This window comes from Protopterus annectens, chromosome 13.part0, assembly GCF_019279795.1.
Source record: "Protopterus annectens isolate FY-2018-M chromosome 13.part0, PAN1.0, whole genome shotgun sequence".
Classification (NCBI taxonomy): domain Eukaryota; kingdom Metazoa; phylum Chordata; order Ceratodontiformes; family Protopteridae; genus Protopterus; species Protopterus annectens.
The window spans coordinates 157,853,667-157,876,030 of record NC_056747.1 but is presented as its reverse complement, the minus strand read 5'-3'; the positions used below and the strand labels follow the sequence as shown (position 1 = coordinate 157,876,030).

At 45.1% G+C, this 22,364-nt stretch overlaps 1 protein-coding gene across 1 annotated transcript in view; it reads left to right on the top strand.

Annotated features, from left to right (window-relative positions):
• CPAMD8 (C3 and PZP like alpha-2-macroglobulin domain containing 8) overlaps window positions 1–22,364 on the top strand; it is a 7,231,600-nt gene that overhangs the window by 3,604,671 nt on the left and 3,604,565 nt on the right. The window lies entirely within an intron of this gene.

Below are 22,364 nucleotides of genomic sequence, written 5' to 3'. Positions count from 1 at the left end.
CACTCCGCCCTTCGATGAATTGATGGAATTGATTGCTCGAAGGGCGTGGGAGACACCTGACATGGTGGAGCCAGTCCCTAGAAAGCCTAATAACTATATTACTGCCCCCCAAGACAAGGCTTATCTAACAAAGGGAGTTCCAGTGGACGCTATGGTGGTGGCAGCGGCCACGAAAAAGGAGATGTCTGAATCTTCCTCATCTGTCCATCCGCCTAACAGAGATTCTAGGACTATGGACAGGTATGGGAAGCGCATTTTTAGTTCAGCGGCTTTTTCCATGCGATCCCTGAACTATTTGACCCATTTCACACGGTTACAGAAGGATCTAATCAAAGAGTTGGGAGATACCCACCAGGGTATTACAGATGCTGCTGTCTCGGAGAAAGTTACAGCACATCTCAATACCCTTACATCTATTGCAAACTCGTCCATGAGGCTAATCTCATACGCAGCCGAAGGGTCGAGTAGGGCAGCGGCTTCAGCGATTGCTCTTCGTAGACAATCCTGGATGCGCTTATGTTCCTTTGCGGAAGCCTTCAAGTCTTCCTTTACTAATGCCCCATTTGATGGTGCCACTCTCTTTGGCCCCAAAGTAAAGGAGACCCTTACCCGGTGTGAGCAAGAGGGAAAGACTCTGTCTGCTGTCGGAGTCCGTTTTTCCACCCCATCCAGACCGTACCCCAAAGGGCAACGTGGTGGAAAAATGTGGATGTTCTTCGTCTCACATTGCTGCAGTCATGACCTGTGGGTAGTCCGCTGTCCTCGGTCGGCCCGAATACCAAAGAGCTAGGCTGGCGTCGGTCATTGTCGCCTAGAGCTGATGTCAGTACGCAGTAGTACTTAAGCACATGACCGACGCCATATCCTCAGTCTTTCTTGCCGCGTGGTCCGAAGCAGAAGCAGTGTTTGCGAGTGCCGTTCGGCGTTCTGAAATTTTCATTTACTGAGTTTCAGACCGAAGACCAAGTTGGGCTAAGTACCCCGTTGGGGAAATTTTTTTTTTTTTTTGCCTCAGTTATCCGGATGTCAGAAAAAGTTAATTGCATTTCTTGTGGGAAACAGATACCTCATAGGGATTATCATTCTCTCTGTATTCCTTGCTTAGGGCCTGAGCATGACGTAGTCGGGTGTCGCTTTTGTGCTAGATTTAATAAGCGCACCATTAAGCGAAGGTTAGACTGTGCTAGGCTTGTTTTCGGTAAGCGGTGTAACTATAACATGCCGTCGGATCCTCCGACGCCCGCTACCGCTAAGAAGCGTAAAGATAAATCTTTGAGATCTAAACCGGATGAGTCGTCCGTTGCGGACGCCGGTTCTTCGGAGCCTCCGGTTGAATCTATGGATCCTGCCGAGGGTTCAGCTGAATCCCAGGGGGAACCTTTACTTTTACAGGAGTTGGCCTCTCAGGAGTTAGGACAGGCCGAAGGTGCTTCTCAGGTTTCAATAGTTCCATCCTTACAAAAGGTTATTAGGCCTTCTACTTCAGTGGCTAAAGGCCATGCTAAGGCCAAACCTGGTCTTGTTGGACCTGGTCATTCTTCTAGCTCTCCAGCCCCTGTTCCCAAAAAACATATGTTGAAAATGGTGGAGGACTTGATTACTTAGATCCGGGGTTCTATGCCCCCCCCAGAGAAAAGGCCTAGGGTGGAGGCAGATTTAGAGGGAATGGATCATTCCTCTGACTACTCTGATTCCTCAGCTGAAGAAATTCAGGATTTTCCTTCCTATTCTGATTCGGATGCAGAGGACTCCTGTCCTTCTGCTTCTCCTCCAGAAGATTTTTCCTTTTCTGAAACTTTACATACCATGAGGGAGCATTTCTAGTGGGAAGGTCAAGATTTTTCAGATTCTCGGAAAAGGCTTAGGGAATTTTTGTTTCTGCCACAACATAGGCCCTTAGCTATTCCTCCTGTCTTAGATGTTGTTCAGGATGTTTTTTTCTGAATCTTCCCTTAATCCTGATTCTCTGCCTCCGGCCCCTGTTAAGCCTGACAGGTATTACAGAGTTCCTGAAGCACAGAAGTACTTGTATAAGAGTCCTAGGGCTGATCCGGAAACCATTATTCTAGGCCCTAAGGGTGTTAGGGCTTCTGTTACTAAAAATCCAGTCCCTTTGGATAAAGATTCTAGGACGTTAGACAGGTGGGGGAAAAAAGTGTACACCTCCTCTACATTAGCTATGAGGGCTTTGAATTGCCAATTTCATATGCTGAAGTATCAGACCTTTTTATTAGGCCAATTGAAATCTAAGGTGGATGCTTTATCTGAGGGTATAGAGTGTAAGGAGCTCCAGGAGTTGGTTCACGCATCAGATCAAGTTGGCAAGCATTCTTTGCAGTGTGGTTTTGATGCTCTTCAGGCTTCTTCTAGGGTGGCTGCTACAGGTTCAGTTATTCGTAGACATGCCTGGCTTAAGGATCAAAATTTGTCAGAACATGTAAAGGCTCGAATTTTGGATGCTCCTCTTCAATCTGAAGTTCTTTTTGGTCCTCCTGTGGAATCAGTTTTGAAAAAGATGGAAGATAAGGCTAAGTCTATGCAGACGGTCAAGGATTTTTTGCAGGTGCAGCCCCCTAAGTTTAGTAGGAATTGGCCTGCTAGGGGATGGTCTTATCCTTCTTCGGATTATCAGCCTAAGGGCAGGTCTAGACGTGGTAGAGGCAGGGCTCACGCTCAGGGTTCCTTCAGACCTAGGACTTGGAGTTCTCCTGCACAGTCTTCTGGTGAGGGCAGGGGTCAGCCCTTTCGTAAGCAGACCCAATGACCTGTATCTTCCGCTGCCAGAAGCTCCCTTACTGGCAGCTCCTCTAGGAGGAAAGTTGGGACTTTTCAAAGAAAACTGGAATTTGATCACCCAAGACAAATGGGTGTTGGATATAATAAATCGAGGTTACAAGTTTTATTTTCACACTTTTCCTCCTTTCAAAGGCATGCCGGATGTGCCTCCTCAGCAAAGGCGGGAGGCTCAGAAGCAGATTTCTTTACTTTTGCAGATGGAGGCAATTCAGGTGGTCCCTCCTTCAGAAGTAGGCCTAGGATTTTATTCCCGTCTATTCCTGGTGCCAAAGAAAGGAAACACTTGGAGGCCAATTCTGGATTTGTCCATTCTCAACACCTACCTAGAAATTCCAAAGTTCAAGATGTTAATATTACAACAACTTCTGCCTATGATAGGCAAAGATCATTGGATGGTAACCCTGGATCTCAAAGAGGCCTATCTTCACATCCCTATCAAGCCCAGCTGCAGGAGATTCCTGAGATTTCGGGCTGGTACTTCACATTATCAATTCTCTGCATTGCCCTTTGGCTTCTCTACTGCGCCCAGGGTGTTCACAAAAGTTCTGGCTCCTGTGATTGCTTTCTTCAGACAGGGAGGAATACAAATTTATCCTTATTTGGACGATTGCCTGATTCTTGCTCAAAACAAAGACAAATTACTACAGCATCTCCAGTATGTAATGACAGTTTTAAGGTGCCTAGGGTATACTGTGAACGAAATAAAGTCCAGTCTAGTGCCCTCTCAGGACATGTGCTTTCTGGGTGTGAGACTGAATACAGCCTCTCAGATGGCATTTCTGACCCCGGACAAACAAAGATCTCTTCCTCTCTACTTCCAGCAGTTATCAGTAATGTCCAGGCTGACTGCAAGGACAGTCCTCCAAGCCTTGGGGTTCATGGCATCTTGCATTCTAGTATTTCCCAATGCCAAACTGCATATGAGGAAGCTACAATGGTATCTCAAAAGTGTGTGGGCTCAACACTGCCACAGTTTGGACACTGTCATTCGGATTATACCTTGCATCCAGAAAGAATTACTTTGGTGGGCTCAGGAATGTCACCTAAACAAGGGACTCTGTGTCCAGACCAGAGGCGAGTCAGATCCTAACGACGGATGCCTCGGACTTGGCTTGGGGAGCACACTTCAATGGAAAATGGATACAAGACATGTGGCCTCCCAAACTACTACATTTGCATATCAACATGAAGGAGATGTTAGCAGTTCAATTTGCTTTGATGGCATTCAAGGAACTCCTTCAGCCAGGACAGGTGTTGATACAAACAGACAACACAACAGTCATGTGGTACATCAACAAGCAGGGGGGAACCCATTCCTACCCTCTTTGCAGACAAGCAATGATTTTATGGGAGACTGCTCTGGGTTTGCGAATCAATCTTCAAGCAAGGTTTCTGCCAGGAGCACAGAACTCCCTAGCAGATATTTTGAGCAGACAAATGGTGGATCCCCACGAGTGGAAACTGGATCCTCAGATTTTCAAACAATTGACTGTGGCTTGGGGAACTCCAGACATAGATCTATTCGCTTCCCCACTGAATTTTCAACTTCCAAAATTTTGCACAAAGATGTTCCACCCAGATGCTTGGAAAGTGGATGCTCTGTCTTTCGGTTGGAACAACCTTCACGTTTATGCTTTTCCTCCTCTGCCTCTTCTCCCCAAGGTACTCTTGAAAGTCAGACGGGACAAGCCTTGCATGATTCTAATAGCACCAGACTGGCCACGTCAACATTGGTATCTTCTGCTGAGGAGTTTAATCCAGGAGCCTCCTTGGCCTCTGCCACAGATTCCTCATTTGTTGTCCCAGTCAAACAATCATTTTCTCAATGTTCAGGTGCAGTCCCTCCATCTGACAGCCTGGCGTATTCTGTGATGGAGCCGGTGGGGTCTCAGCTTCCTCAACAGGTTTTAGATGTCATTTTGGAAGCTAGGCGGCCTAGCACTAGAAAAGTTTATGCTGATAAATGGAAGAGATTTTTTCTTTGGAGCACTGCAAAGGGTTTTGATGTTTCAGTGCCTAATTTGAGTTTTGCACTACAGTACCTTACTGAATTACTGGACAAGGGTTTGTCATTCTCTTCTGTGAAGGTTCATGCTGCAGCCATTTCTGCTCACTATGATTGTGACCCTCCTTTATTTTCCCATCCTTTGTTCAAACAATTTCTTAGAGGGGCAAAGAATATAAGACCCCCACGTAGAGCTCCTACTCCTTCCTGGGATCTCAATTTTGTTTTGGAGAAACTTACTTTACCTCCTTTTGAACCTGCAGCTACGTCTGAACTGAAGTTTTTGTCTTGGAAGACTGCTTTTTTGTTGGCCATTACTTCTGCCAGGAGGGTATCGGAATTGCAGGCTCTCATGGCAGTTGAACCTTTTTTGATATTCCATAAGGATAGAGTTTCTTTGCGGACTAACCCTACTTTTATGCCTAAAGTGATTTCTAGTGTGGCCTTGAATCAGTCTATTCATTTGCCTACTTTTTATGCTGAATCCCAAAATAAAGGGGAAAACGTCTTGCATTCTTTGGATATCCATAGGCAGTTACGTTACTACTTGAACAGAACTAAGGAGTTCAGACAGACTCAACAGTTGTTTGTTTCTTTTGCTTTGAGTTCACAGGGGAAAGCTGTTTCTAAGCAGACTATTTCAAAGTGGATTGGTCATTGTATTGCCTTTTGTTATTCTCATCATGGGAAGGATGTCCCTGCTGGGATCAGGCCTCATTCTACTAGGGCTACTGCCACTTCTACTGCTTTTTTGAGGGGTGTAGCTACTAAGGATATTTTGGAAGCAGCTACTTGGAGTTCTGTACACACTTTCACTAAGCATTACCATCTCCCTCTCTATTCCAAGTCCAGGGCTGGGTTTGCCACTGCAGTTTTACAGGGCATGTTGGCAGCCCCTAATTCTTTGTAAATTGCCAGCCTCCCTTTTCCTTTGCTTTGGGATTCTACCCACAGGTCATGACTGCAGCAATGTGAAACGAAGAACATAGTACAGTTTTGTACCTACCATAAATGTAGATGTTCGAGGATCTACATTGCTGCAGTCCAATTTTCCCTCCCTCCTTCCCCTCTATAGGTTGGGGTTGCTGGGTTTCGTTGGGAGATATTCTTTACTTACACACTGGGGGTTGTTGGACATTTCCTATTTTTGGCTTTGGCCTTTCCTTTTAGGCCTTCTGACATCTGGGGCAAGAAAGACTGAGGATATGGCGTCGGTAATGCGCTTAAGTACTACTGCGTACTGACGTCAGCTCTAGGCGACAATGACCGACGCCAGCCTAGCCCTTTGGTATTCGGGCCGACCGAGGACAGCGGACTACCCACAGGTCATGACTGCAGCAATGTAGATCCTCGAACATCTACATTTACGGTAGGTACAAAACTGTACATGTTAAGTTGTCTATCTCGCCTTCATTCTTGCTGGATGGGTTCGGAGCCGACCTCGGCTCCGACTCGGCCACTCTAAAAGCTCGAGAGTTGGTTCCACCGGCTCAAGGCTCCCCTTATATCCCACAATGCTAGGCGTGAGTTACCTCAGATCTCGTTTGCCGCTACAGCGATCGAGGTGTTGTTTTTCTACCGGCTCAGGTCAGTAGTTTAATCAGTCGATTTAAACTAGTTTAAATCTCCTTTTCTTTACTAAATTGTTCATATTTCCCTTATTTTAGTATATTTCATCCCTTTCTTCTTTATTCCCATTTTTTTCCCTCAAGAACTTAAAAGTTCTTCCCTTAGGCCTTCGGGCCCTACTATCCCTAGTGGAGTGCTTGTGTTGTGTTAGGGATATTTTTTATACTTAAGCTAACTAAATAGTATAATTAGTATAATTTAGTTAACTTTCCTTTTAGTTTAATCAGTGTGTGTGTGTTTTCTGTGTGTGGTTACACTTAGGTCCTTGATAATGTCCAAGGATTCAAAGGTCTCAGGCTTCAAGAAGTGTGACTCGTGCTGTCAAAAAATGTCTCTGACAGACGGTCACACTTCTTGTGTTTACTGCCTGGGACCTTTGCACCTGCAGGACTCTTGTGCTGTATGCCATGGCTTCAGCCCCAGAGTCCTGCAGGAAAGAAAAAGTAAACTTATTTTGAGAGGTTTACTTAAGCCTGAGGGTTCCCTTACTGTTTCTTCGGGCAAACCCTCTAAGGCTTCTAGGTCCTCGGCTCCAGCTACTGAGTCGAGGCCTAAGGCTTCGAAACCTCCTTCTACATCGGCTCCGGTTGGAGCCGATGAGTCTCAGACTGCAGCTGCTGTGGTTCCCTCGGCTCCGGCTGGAGCCGAGGTGTTGGAAATTCCTGTGTCGGCTCCAACTAGACCTTCGGAGCCGACATCTAGAAAGAGGTCCAGGTCACCATCCCTTGGCTCCGTTCATTCGGCTCCAGCATCTCCCTTGCTGTCTGAACGGAGCCATAGATCTCACTCCTCTAGGTCATCGAGGCTTTCGGACCATGACCTTCAGAGGGTAGTGAGTCGACTTCTTAAGTCCGAGGCACTGGCCCAAATGCTTCAGAGCCCGACTCATCAGTCGATGCCTGACCCTGTTCCTCATTATGTTCCTCCTCCAACTCCTTTGAGCTCGGAGCCGGGCCGTTTCGGAACCGAGACTGTGGTAGCGTCGGAGCCGATACAAATGTCCTCGGCTCCGTCGTCGGCTCCGATTTCTTCCTTAGAAGAATCTCGGCGCCGGACTTACCTCGTCGGCTCCGAGGGGGTGAGTGGCATCGGACCCTTGTCCGACCCCGCTCTCCCTCTCGGTGCTTCGGTGCTGGTGAGTTTGGCTCCGACATCGGCCTCGGAACCATCACTGCTGGTGCCGAGGGAGGTTTTCAGCTTCTCGGAGCGGGGACCTCTGGCTCTGCCTGACAGGGGTGCGTTCGAGGTCATGCGGAGTGTGTTGGAACCTGGTTCAACTCCACAGTCGGCTCCGTCCGCCCCTCCCTCTTCGGTGCCTCAGGTCAAGTCTACTCACTCCCTCATCCCAGACCGCAGAGAGCCAGCTCCTCAGGAATCCCCTGTGGGGATCTCATCCTCTTCCGAGGCCTCTCCTGAATTGGCAGAAGAGCCCCCTCGGAAGAGAAAGTGTAAGAGGAAACACATAGACTCACCTGAGTCCGTCACCTCTGACACAGATTTAGAGGATTCGAGGGTTACTCCCGTTCCCCTTCTGAAGATGTCTCCTTTGCAGACATTCTAGAAATCCTCAAACAGAGGGGAAATTGGCCAGCCCTCAACCCTTCGGAGGATGAATCTGTGTATCTTGAGGCGTTTGGCTCTCGCCCTTCCACCTCCTGGGTGTCTCCCCCCTTTGACCCCCTCATGCAGGTGGTAGCAAAAAAGGCATGGACGGCTCCTGATTCAGTGGACCCCACTCCCAGGAGACCCTCAAAATTTATCACGGCACCAACAGATAAACAATTTCTGACAAAGGGAGTTTCTGTGGATGCTATGGTGGTTGCTGCTGCCACTAAAAAGGAACTAGCTGATCCTTCAGTGCCTGTTCATCCACCTAACAAGGAATCTAGGTCTATGGACAGGTACGGGAAGCGGATGTTTTCGTCAGCGACCTTTGCAATGCGTTCGCTGAACTACCTATGCCATTTTACTCGTCTTCAAAGAGACTTGATCAAAGCGAGTGATATGTTGAAGGATCCTACAGCTGCGGGTTTTCAAGACAAGATGAACACTCAGCTGGCTACCCTGAACTCCATAGCTAACTCCTCCATGCGCCTCCTTTCGTATGCGGCTGATGGAGCGAGCAGGGCCGCAGGGACAGGAGTGGCCTTACGCAGGCATGCCTGGATGCGGCTATGCAACTTTGCGGACCCCTTTAAAACGTCGTTCACTAATTCCCCGTTTGATGGATCATCTCTTTTTGGTCCTCAAGTGAAAGAAACCTTGACTAGGTGCGAGACTGATGGCAAGACTCTTTCTGCCGTCGGAGTCCGTTTTTCTACTCCTTCTAGGCCTTACTGCAAAGGCCAGAAAAGTGGAAAAATGTGGTTCCGCAAACAATCTCAAGGGACTTCGCCTGACGCACAGAGTTGGTTCCCCGCTAGAGGCAGAGGGGGGAACAACAATGGTAGACGTCGCCCTAGAGGCAGGGGGGGTCCGCAGAACCAGGGCAATCGAGAAACTTTCTCCGATGAGCCCTTTCAGCATCCCTGAGGTGTTGCCCGACTGCCCACCTTCGGAGGCAGTCGGGGGAAGATTGTCACTGTACCCAGAAGCCTGGCTTATCCCTAACTCGAGACAAGTGGGTACAGTCCATCATTTCCGAAGGCTATCCCATTCCCTTCGTTTGCATTCCAAACCGATCAAAAAAATCCCTTCCAGATGTTCCACCCGCTCAAAGGGATCTTGCAGCTTTGGAAATTTCAAAGCTGCTTGCAAAAAGAGCAATTCAGCCAGTTCCAGCAGACCAGCAAGGATCCGGAATCTACTCCAGGTTCTTTTTAGTTCCAAAAAAAACAGGGGACTGGAGACCAATTTTGGATCTCAGTATCTTGAACAAGTCGGTCAAGAAAACACGATTTCGGATGGTCACGCTACAGTCCATCCTTCCCCTATTGGGAAGAAAAAACTGGATGTGCTCTATAGACCTTCAGGATGCGTACTATCATATAAAATGAACAGGCGGCTCCAGAAGATTTCTCCGCTTCAGGCTGGGAACCAGTCATTTTCAATTCAGAGCCCTGCCCTTTGGACTCACCACTGCCCCCCGGGTGTTTACCAAATGCATGGCAGTGGTAGCTTCTCACCTGAGACATCAAGGATTCCAGGTGTTTCCATATTTGGACGACTGGCTCCTCACAGCTCCCACCAGGCATCTTCTTCTAAGGGCCAGGGACGACACCTTTCACATTTGTCAAAACTTAGGCATTTCAATAAATTGCGAAAAGTCTGTTTTGTCGCCTTGTCGTGTTATTACCTTCATAGGCGCAATTCTAGACACAGTCAACATGTCTGCGAGGCTAACAGATCAGAGAATAACAGACATACACAAACTGGTCTCGCTCCTCTTCAGCAGCAACAGAGTCAAAGCCAGGTTAGTTCTGAAAGTATTGGGGATTATGGCGGCTGCCATACCTCTGCTTCCATTAGCCAGATTCCACATGAGAATCCTTCAATGGATGCTCTTCACACAATGGTCATACCAGCAACTTCCGATGTCCCACACCATTATGATTACGCAAACATGCAGGAATCATCTTCTGTGGTGGATGTCTTCCCCTCAGCTCTTCTTGGGAAGACCCTTTGTTCCTCCCCCTCCGGTTGCTACTCTGACAGCGAACGCCTCCCTGATCGGGTGGGGGCATTATCAGGGCAGAACTGTCCAGGGCACATGGCAACCAGGCGAATGCCACTTGCACATAAATGTTCTAGAGATGAGAGCAGTGCTTTTAGCGTTGCAAGCCCTTCAAGACTCTCTTCCCTTGGGAGCGATAGCAATCAGACGGGCAATATGTCTGTAGTGTGGTAGATGAACAAACAAGGCGGTACCAGGTCCTACCCGCTGTGTCGTGCAGCACTCAGACTGTGGCAATGGGCGATTTCTTCTCAGCGGTTTCTGATAGCAACGCACATCCCCGGGAAGTCCAATCAAATCGCGGACAAGTTGAGCAGAGCTATCCTCATGCCTCACGTGTGGTCTCTGAAAGACTCTGTTGTGAGAGAAATTTTTCTCAAGTGGGGTCAGCCTTGCTGCGACCTTTTTGCTACTCCCCAAAACAGCAAGTGCAGAGATTATTTCACCCTATTCCCTTTACCAGGCCAGCCCAGCAGAGGCGCTCTAGTCCAAGTTTGGCCCCGGGGACTTCTGTATGCATTTCCTCCCTTCCCACTAATCTCTCAAGTGATACAGAAAGCTATCGCTCAGAAGGCCTCGTTGATCCTCATTGCTCCTTACTGGCCTCGACAGGTTTGGTTCCCCTTTCTGCATCATTTTCTGTTGGAGCGACCTTGGCATCTGGACCTAGTTCCAGATCTTTTGATCCATCAGTCGGGTCAGTTTCATCGCTCCCTTCCCTCTCTGAACCTCACTGCTTGGTTCCTCCAATTCCAACCTTAGCCAGGCTTCCTCAAATATCTCACTCTGTTTGAGATATTTTGATAGCTTCCCATAAATCTTCCACTCGAAAGATTTATTTGAGTAAGTGGAAACGTTTCGCCTATTGGGCTCAAGGAAGGGACATAGATCCTTTCACGGCTTCCATCCAAATGGTCCTTGATTTTCTAGCTGAACTCTTCCATGCAGGTTCATCTCCTTCTACTCTTAAAGTTCAATTGGCAGCTATTTCTAACTTTCATGTGGGCATTTCAGAGTCTGCCATAATGTCCCACAAGCTTTGCAAAGCCTTTTTGAAGGGAGTTTTTCTACTCAGACCTCCTATAAGAAATCCTCCTCCTCCTTGGGACCTAAATTTAGTTCTTAGTTCTTTGATTCTTCCCCCTTTCGAACCTGCAGCCTCCTGTTCTTTAAAATTACTTTCATGGAAGACTCTCTTTCTGGTAGCTATTACTTCAGCTAGAAGAGTTTCAGAACTTCATGCACTCAGCTGTCGACCTCCTTATCTGTTGTTCCATAAGGACAGGGTATCTTTACGAACCAACCCGTTCTTTTTACTTAAGATAGCCTCGGCGTCTAACCTAAATCAAAGCATTGACCTCCCTGTGTTTTTTCCAGAATATTCTAACAGGTCTGAACAAAAATTGCATTGGCTAGATGTTCATCGTCAGTTAAGGTACTATTTGGATAGAACCAAACAATTCAGAAAATCTGACCAGCTATTTGTCTCTTATGCAGAAGGCAGAAAGGGACTTTCAGTTTCAAAGGTATCATTATCTAGATGGCTAACATCTCTGATTTCCCTTATTTATGAAATTAGACACCAAAAGCTGCCTAACAAACCTAAAGCCCATTCCACCAGAGCTTTGGCTACTTCTATAGCCTTCAAGACAGACTGCCTATTGACACCATTTGTGCAGCGGCTACTTGGGCTACTCCTCACACTTTCATTTCTCATTATAAGTTGGACTTAGCTTCTAGGCATAGAGCTAACTTTGGTTCCACTGTTCTCAAGAGTCTGTTCCGTTAGGCCACCGGGACAAGGTGCTAGGGATGCGGTCCCATCCAGCAAGAATGAAGGCGAGATAGACAACTTAACATATAGAAGTTATGTTCTTACCATAACGTTCTATGTTAGTTGTCTTCTTCTCGCTTCTTCTTCGTCCCACCCTCCTTCCCCCTGGCCTGGACAGACCTAGAGGAGTTTTGATTGTGACCTCTCTTTCTACCACCTCTTTACTTTAGGTATATGCTCTGCTGTGCATATTTTCCTGGATCAGGATGTAGGTCACCCTTCTCTTCTCCCTTGTTTATAGAGGTGGACTTTGTTTCTAGTTATTCTGCTATTATTATTATAAGCTGGGCCTAGCTTACAAACGAGATCTGAGGTAACTCACGCCTAGCATTGTGGGATATAAGGGGAGCCTCGAGCCGGTGGAACCAACTCTCGAGCTTTTAGAGTGGCCGAGTCGGAGCCGAGGTCGGCTCCGAACCCATCCAGCAAGAAGAAGGCGAGAAGAAGACAACTAACATGGAACGTTATGGTAAGAACATAACTTCTATTTTTCGAAACCCCAAGGCTCTTTCCCAGGCACACAGGGTGATGCCCCCTCTAGAGGCAGAGGAGGGGGCAGAGGTGGAAGACGTCGCCCTGGCGGCAGAGGGGTCCGCAAAACCAAGGTGACAGGGATACACTCCCCGGGAAACCTTTCCAGCACTCCTGAGAGGAGGCCCGACTGTCCTGCTCTGGAGGCAGTCGGGGGTCGCTTAGCTTTATACCCTCAGGCCTGGCAAAGTCTTACATCAGACAATTGGGTAAAAAGCATTGTTACCAGAGGTTACAGAATTCCCTTCCTATTGCCCCCAGTTCATGAAAAGACTCCCAGATGTACCGCCCATCTGCGAGGCCCTGCAGCTATAGAAATTTCAAAGCTGCTAGAAAAGAGTCATCCAACCAGTCCCAGCGGACCAAAGAGGATTCGGAACTTACTCAAGGTTCTTTTTAGTTCCAAAAAAGACAGGGGACTGGAGGCCAATTCTGGACCTAAGCAAACTCAATACCTTCATCAAGAAAGAAAAGTTCCGGATAGTCATGCTTTAATCGATCCTTCCATTCTTACAGAAGGACGACTGGATGTGCTCAATAGATCTAAAGGACGCATACTACCACATCAAAATGGCCAGGGCGTCCAGGGATCACTTGCGCTTCCGGCTGGGAGCCAGTCACTTTCAGTTTTGAGCCCTGCCCTTTGGTCTGACCTCAGCCCCCAGGGTTTTCACCAAATGTATGGCAGTGGTAGCGTCTCACTTGAGGCGCCTGGGATTCCAGGTGTTTCTGTATCTGGACGACTGGCTCCTTTCTGCCACCACCGAGCGTCGACTGATTCAGGCCAGGGATTACACACTACAACTCTGTGTTCATCTCGGAATTTCCGTAAATTTCGAAAAATCTTTACTACAGCCATCACAGCATATCTCATTCATAGGAGCAGAATTGGATACGCGTTGCTTAATCCTAAGGCTTCCTCCAGAAAGGATAGCCTCCCTACAAAACCATATATCTCTTCTTCTATTGTCCAGAAAATCCCCAGCAAAACTGGTTCTGAAGGTTTTGGGTCTCATGGCAGCTTCTCTCATTGTGATAATTTGGGAAGACTGCACATGAGAGTTCTTCAATGGCTACTGTTTGCACAATGGCCGTTCCAACAGTTACCCCTGACGCACGAAATTCACATCACGAACATATGCAAATCACACCTGGCTTGGTGGCTTCAGACTTGCAATCTTTCCAGCGGAAGACCATTTGTGCTACCCACGCAGACAGCTACGGTGACCACGGACGCTTCCCTGATAGGGTGAGGGGGCATCTTTCAGGGACAGACAGTCCAAGGCGAATGGTCCAATTTGGAGTACAATCTGCACATCAATGTTCTAGAGTTGAGGGCAGTGTTTCTAGCGTTGCAACACTTTGCTCTCCTTCTTCCTCTAGGGACAATTGCAGTTCAGTCGGACAATATGTCCGTAGTCTGGTATATAAACAAACAAGGGGGAACCAAGTCTTATCAACTATGCAGAGAGGCCATGAGAATCTGGCAATGGGCAGAGTCCGCGGGTCGCTTTCTGATAGCAACGCACATCCCGGGGTTATCCAACGTCATAGCAGACAGGTTGAGCAGAGCCATCCTGTTACCTCACGAGTGGTCCCTCAAACAATCAATTGCGAAGGAAATTTTTCGCAAGTGGGGCCAGCCTTCCTGCGATCTGTTTGCGTCTCCAATGAACGCCAAATGCAGAAGCTATTTTGCCCTATTACCCCCTCCAGGGGAAGTCCCCAGGGACGCTCTAGTTCACGATTGGCCCCCGGGTCTCCTGTATGCTTTTCCTCCTGTTCCCCTGATTGCAAAATTTCTACAGAAAGCCAACAACCTGCAAAGGACAATTATCCTCATTGCCCCATTCTGGCCTCGTCAAATCTGGTTTCCCTTTCTTCTGGCACACAATTGGGAACCCTGGATCCTGGACCCGGAGCCGGATCTACTGACCCACTCGTCAGGGGCTCCCCACCCGTCGCTACTCTCCCTCAGACTAGCAGCTTGGCTGCTCCGCTTCCCTTCTTAGCTAGGTCTGATCTTCTTTCCCCTGCAGTTCAAAGTATCCTGGTGGCTTCTCATAAAGCTTCCACTACAAAGATTTACACTAGTAAATGGAAGAGTTTTGTGCACTGGGCAAATACACAACAATTGGGCCCCGTGATAGCTCCTCTAAATAGGGTCTTGGAGTTTTTAACCGAACTGTTCCACCAAGGAGCTTCTCTTGCCACTTTGAGAGTGCAATTGGCTGCCATTTCAAACTTTCATGTGGAAGAAAGTGGGGCTCCTATTATGGCTCACAGACTTTGTAAGGCCTTTCTAAAAGGATCTTTGCATATTAGTCCACCAGTTAGAAGTCCTACATCACCTTGGAACTTGAACCTTCTTTTATCACAGCTGATGCTACCACCTTTTGAACCAGCCTCTTCCTGTCCTTTGAAATTTTTGTCATGGAAGACCCTCTTTTTGGTGGCTATTGCATCGGCCAGACGGGTATCGGAGCTTCAAGCTCTTTCCGTTAAACACCCTTATTTGATCTTTCACCCCGATAGAGTATCTCTTTGCACTAATCCATCCTTTCTTCCCAAAGTTTGCTCCGTTAATAATATTAATCAGTCCATTGAGCTCCCCACCTTTTTCAAAAACCACTCCAATAAGTTGGAATATATGTTACACAAGTTAGATGTTCATAGACAACTCAGATTTTACTTGGATAGAACAAAAGATCACAGAAAAACAGACCAGCTCTTTATAGCCTTTGCAGACAGCAAGAAGGGTATGGCAGTTACGAAACGAACCCTTTCCAAATGGCTTTCCGATTGTATTATTTTTGTTTATACTGCCTCGGAGCAAACTTTACCTGTCAAGCCCAAAGGGCACTCTACAAGATCAGTATCTACATCCCTGGCTCATGCAGCCCGCCTACCGTTAGACACTATTTGTGCGGCTGCCACTTGGTCTAAACCACATACATTCATTACTCATTACAAAGTAGACAGGATTTCTAGGGACAGGGCAACCTTTGGTTCCACTTTTCTCAGTAACGTTCTCCCGTGAGTTCCTCAGGAACATGGAGCTAGGGACGCTACCCAGGTGTAAGAACAAACGGCGAGATTGAACACTCTCATATATAGAAGTTATGTCCTTACCATAATGTTCCATGTGGAGTGTTCATCTCGCCTTTGTTCTTACATTCCCACCCTCCTACCCTCAGGAAGAACGTCCAGTTTAGGTGTCTGGTTTGGTTCTCCTGCTTCTGCCTTTAGCAGTTGTTGTGGATATATTTTTCAGCTATATTTGTTCTTGTTTGGCATGAATGTGTTATATTCTCTCTGTTGACTTCTGGTTTGCTTGCAAACTAGATCTGAGGTAAAGGCAGAGGGGGATTGTGGGAGTTAGGTTGGTCTCGAGCTTCTTCTCGATGCAGAGCTTTGCCAAGCGGCCGACACGGAGCTGAGGATCGGCTCCGAACCCAGGTGTAAGAACAAAGGCGAGATGAACACTCCACATGGAACGTTATGGTAAGGACATAACTTCTATTTAAAATAATTTTATAAAGCAATTTTCATAAAAATGTTTTATAAAAGCATATAAACATAAATATGCATGTGTGTCTGTATTACAAAACACATAAGCTCAAAAAACAGTAACATATTTTATATATTAAAACCTGTAACCATTATACATTACCTCCTGCCCAAAATATGTCTTAATTTTAAAATAGGGGTCTGTACAAATGCTGTCATTGATACAAGGGTGATTTAATGCATCCAACCTTAGTTGCCATTGTAATGCACATATATCTAAATGGACGTCTAATACATTACCCTGGATATCTTTTTTAATTTGTTGAATAGCACAAAATTTTAAACCGTGCTCTGCATATTCAGCATTATACCTAGCCAATGCATTTGTATTCTTAAAATGCCCAATATCCAGCACATGTTCTTTGACTCTTTCCCTAAATTGCCTTAAAGTTTTTCCTACGTAAAATGTGGGACATACTGTGCATTTCACCAACTAGACCACATTCTGGGCATGACAGTCATAGTGTCCCCTAATGGGGATAAAACAATTGTTTACTATTATACTCCTATCTGTTTCCGTTATGTATTTACATGTGCATCTTCCACACTTAAAATTACCAATCCTTCTGCCACCACTTAGTTGTGTATAATGTATCCCTTTTTCCAAAATCTCTTTAAAAGATTTATCCCTTCGGAACACAAAATTGGGCATACCACCCATCTTTTTTACTATACATTTATCCAGCTGTAATAAACCCCAGTTTTTCCTCACCACCCACTTAAACCAATCAACATCCTGGTTAAAGGTGGTGACAAACATTAACCTGTCAATCTGCTTAGACAGACTGGTTTTCTCATTTTGATTACTCAAATTACCAGCATCATTGCCAAGACCCCAGTTAAAATGGCATTGTAAATGCCATTTTCTCTTTTGCTCATGATTTCATCCTTACTACTAATACATCAAATTTCAGGGTAACCCATTCTAAGAAACATCCCAATAATGAAATCCAACTCATCAATAAACCCTTTTTCATCACTCACCATCCTGACCGCCCTCACCATTTGACCCTTAACAATAGATTTTTCTGGTGTTGAGGGTGCCAGCTGTCTTAATCAAAATACGAGTTGGAAAAGATTGTTTTCCTATATATACTGGATCTCGTACACTTCAATACTGTCTATTCTTAATTTAACATCTAGATAGGTAATCAAGTCTGCATTATACTCATGGGTAAATTTAAAAAAAATCAACAGTATTATTAATATAATCCACAAATAACTTGAGCTGTTTCCAATCACCCTCCCAAACGATAAAAGTATTGTCCAAGAAGCGTGTATATAGCCTGATATATTTGTTAAAGACACTGGAAAAAACATACTCCTGCTCCCAGAAGGACATTATAAAATTAGTGTAAATGGGGGCACAAGCGGCCCCATAGCCACTCCAGTGATTTGTTTATAAAAATGTCCCTCGAAATACAGGAAGTTGCTAAACAACACTGCTTCTATCAGTGTAACAAATGCATTCACCTGGTCTGGTTGTACAAACCAGTTTTTATCAGTTGACTTTCCAACCAAGTTAATCCAATCTCATGAGGGATAACCGAAAAGAGATCACATACATCTATAGTAAGTAGCAGGGTATCTTCAGTAATAGATAACAGATTTAATTTCTCCAAAATATTCCATGAATCTTTGGAAATATATGTAAAGGATTTTAAACATCTTTGCATATGATGATCCAAAAACTGACTGATGAAATGTTTTACTTCTCTTCCCGTCAACTATAGGTTTGAATTAACATTATCTAGGCCTTTATGCAGTTTAGGGATTCCAATTATACCATGACCCCCCCATTAATATTCCAAAACGTGCACGCTGAATGGCCAGTGTGCACGTTGTAAATCGACTTATACTAATGGGAAAAGGTCCAGTCGCCCGGACTTTTTCCATTACTATAAGTCTCTTTTAAAACACTGTCTCGCTATGTTAAAAGAGTTTAACATCGCAACACAGGTTTAAAAAAAGCAATGGAGATCTCCGTTGCTTTTTTTAAAGCTGTCTCGCTATGTTAAACTCCTTTAACATAGCGACAATGTAAAAAGCAACGGAGATCTTGCTTTCTCCGTTGCTTTTTTTTAAAACCTGTCTCGCTATGTTAAATGGATTTAACATAACGAGACAGCTTTAAAATAAGCAACGGAGATCTCCGTTGCTTATTTTAAAGCTGTCTCGCTATGTTAAACCCATTTAACATAGCGAGACAGGTTTTAACTGAGAAAGCAAGATCTCCGTTGCTTTTTGCTATGTTAAATGGGTTTAACATGGCGAGACAGCTTTAAAATAAACGGACATCTCCGTTGCTTATTTTAAAGCTGTCTCGCCATGTTAAACCCATTTAACATAGCTACATAAAAGCAACGGAGATCTTGCTTTCTCCGTTGCTTTTGGCCACAGCTCTGATGTACTGCGTAGGCATGCGCAGTACATCAGAACTGCCGCGGATACCAGACAGCTGCGGAAGGGCAGCAAAGAGGCATTATACAATGCCATTATTTAAGAAAAGTAATTATTTATTTTCTTAAATAATGTCATATAATAGCAATAACCACTTCTGGGTGTGGGTAATGCGGGATTTACCCACGGTTGTCTTTGTTTGGTCCTCGGCTTCCTTGGGACCAAACCACGCCAACCGTGGGTAAATCCCGCATTAACCACACCCAGGCGTGGGTTATTGCTATAATATTCCACTAATTACTGGGTTAGAATTTCTCAAAAACTCACTCTCTGCTTCTGTAATTTGTCCCTGAAACAACATATCGTCTATCATCAGATCAATTTTTTGATAAGCCACATTAATTTCATTAATGCTACTCTCCACATAATTATTCTGCATGAGCATATCCATCATACAGTCAACGTGATAATTCTTATCAGTAACCACTGCCCCATTGCCTTTGTCAGGCTTCATTATTCAAATTTCTCTGTTATCAGCCAATTCTTTTAATAAAGAATATTCACTACTTGACAAGTCATTAAACTTATTTCCCATTGACTTCTTAAAATGTTCCCTCAAGTCTAGCTCACAAGCTTTTTCAAAAAGTGCTATCATTTTATTCATGGGGGGGTTGAACTTACTAGGTTTTACCAATGGTTTTAAATTTTGATTAGCCCCTGTTTCAGGAAACCACAATTTAATATTCATTTTACGCACAAATAACTTCAAATCTTTTAACATGCCTGAAAGTGTTATTTCCTACTCGGAACAAAAGTAAATCCCTTTGAAAGCAGATTTATGTTTTCTGTCTTAACATGAACCTTAGAATAATTATATACTGTATAATCACCATATGTATTGGTGATAATCTCAGGGTTGTTTAAAACATTTTGGTTAGAATTCCCCTGAAATACCTCTAAAAGTTGATCAAGGAATGAACATTCATTTTTCCTCGCATATTCAGGAAAGAGAACATTTTGTAAATTACCTGGAAATTGATGGTCAATGGTAGTATTAGTATTAACATGCTCTGTTACAATACCCACACTCCCTATATCAAAAGGCACGTGTTTATCTGCTAACTCTTCATTTAACCCACCCTCCTTACTTGTTTCAAGTGCCCAGCTTGAAGTGAACAAATAATTTTCATTTACTTTTGCGTTCATACCATCAATGTTAGAAAATTCATGTCCATTACTTTCCCCAGTCAATACATTTAGTGGATATATACTCAAATCCATCAAGCTGTTATTCATATTGTCATTTACACTCAGTACAAAACTGCATTTTTTCACCGTACGTGGTAGATCTAACTGCTCGCAAATGTCACTATTAAACAAATTGTCACATATAATTCTTTCGTTTGAGGGCTTCCATCGACTTGTATTATGATCCCCTTCTTTCCTTTCACTGCATTCAATCATGTCAGCATATTCAATCATGTTTATAGGTGCCCTCTTGCTATTAACATTATCGAGCGCCTTACCTTTAACATTCATCTTCGTGACCTGATGATTTTCATCATTCAAAAAATCAATACTAGAATCCAAACTCATGCTCATATTGCCCTGGGTGACTTTTCACCCTGGGAGAGGCTACACGATACACCATTCATCTCCGTTTTGGATAGTGATTGTTGTTGCTGCTGTTGTGGGCATTTTTGTGATAGTTCCACCTTTTGGGTCGCTCACCTTGCTGGAAATATTGCTTCTCTTCCTCTCTTGTAGTTTTGTGGGCATCCTGCCCTTTGCTGCACAGCCTTTCCGACCACCTGTGTCCCTCCTCTAAAGAGTCTACTGCTGGTAAAACCCGATTTAAATTTCCCTCGTCCAACATCATGTCGTCAAGTTCATCTTCACCCCCATTGGTCGAACTTCCATGAATGCCACGATCACTACCACCTCTGGAAAGCAGATAAACACAATCCTTCGCATACTCTCCCATGTTTCTCTTAATCTTGTTCATTTTCCTTGTGAAAATAGTTTTACGACTATTTTCAACACTGTCCAAAACATGAGTGTAATTGTTTAAATGTTGATCAAACAATAAATCACTGATTATGAGTTCATTCTCCTTCTCGAGATCCACAGTGTATAACTCAGTTTTCTGGGTATTATATTTTACCATGATTTGCATGAGGGTGATACCCGTACTGTCAAAAAGTTTGTGCACTTCATTAGGCATTTCGGGGTTATTACTAACCCCGTTAGGGTACCACCACATACGCAGTCCCTTTGGAACCAAGCCCAGCTCAATGTTTCTGAGAAGATAGCTATTTTCCATTTGAATTTTCTTTAAGTTAAATAGCTTCTTCTTGAACAATTTAAGCACTCAGATAGAGACATAGAATTAGAATCTTTAGTTTTATCACTGCAGATGTTCATCATGTTTCACCGCTGCAGTCATTACACTTGGGTTATCCTGCCGTCAGGCAGGCCCGCAGTTGGCCTGAGTTCCAAAGTCTTGGTCCGGCGTCGGTTGCTGTCGCCTCTTCCCTGACGTCAGTGCGCCACGGGTATATAAGAAGCAGCTGACGCCATTTTCTTCAGTCTTTCTTGCCGTGTGGTGCCCAAAGCAAAAGCAGTTCACAAGTGCCAGTCAGCCGACTCCTGAGATTTCAAATTTGATTTCAGAACCGAAGTCTTCAATAAAGCTAAGTACCCTGTTGGGGAAACTTTTTCTTGCCTCAGACCGATGTCAGTAAAAGTTAATAATTGTATTTCTTGTGGGAAGCAAATACCTCATAAGGATTTTCATTCTTATTGTATTCCATGCCTAGGCCCAGATCACGGCGTCACTAATTGTCGGTTTTGTGCTAGATTTAACAAACGCACTATTAAATGGTTTGATTTTGCTCGCCATTACTTTGGGCGAAGGTTTAATTATACAATGCCGTCGGAACAACCGACCGTAATGCACAAAAAATGCAAACATAAGGAAAGGCATCCGAGGCCCAAAACTGACGAAGCCTCTTCTAGGCCAGTCGCCAGTTCGCCGGTTTTCAGTGAGGCACTTTCGCAGCCCCTGACACCCGCTACCTCAGAACCACAGGTCGCGACCGACTCCCACGTGGAGGTGCCTAGGCCTCTGGATACTCAAGTTGTTGGTCCAACGGAGATTAACCCTTCAGATGAGTCCGGAGCCGCTGAGCAGGCATCGGCTTCTGAGGGTGTTTTCAGGCCTACTCAACTTACCATTGCAACTACAGCCAAGACTAAGCCTACATTAAAGACAAAGAAGCAAGTACAGCATTCACCTGGACAGGCCTCCATGCCTAAAAAACATGCTCAAGATGGCCGAAGACTTGATAACTCTGATCAGGGGTTCCCATCCCCCTCTTGATAAAAGGCCTAGGCAAGATACAGACTATGATTCCTCTGACCAGGTTTCAATATATTCTGATTCCTCTTCAGACCAGGGATATTCTTTATCCCCTATGAGGATTTTGATGCTGTAGAATCAATTCCTTCAGCCTCTCCTCCTGAGGATTACTCTTTTGGGGAAACTTTGCATACCATGAGGGAGCATTTCCATTGGGAGGGCCAGGATTACTCAGAATCCAGGAAAAGGCTCAGAGACTTTCTTTTGCTGCCTCAACACAGGCCCCTTGCTATTCTGCCAGTGTTGGACATTGTGGGTGATGTGTTCTCTGAATCTAGTTTAAATCCTGATTCTTTACCCCCAGCTCCAATCAAGCCAGACAGGTACTATAGAGTCTCTGACTCTCACAAATTTCTTTATAAAAACCCTGTTGCTGACCCAGAAACTCTTTTCCAGGGTCCCAAAGGGTTTAAGGCTTCCACGGCTAAGAATCCAGTTCCCTCGGATAGGGACTCTAGAGCATTAGACAGTTGGGGAAAGAAAGTTTACACCTCTGCAACTTTAG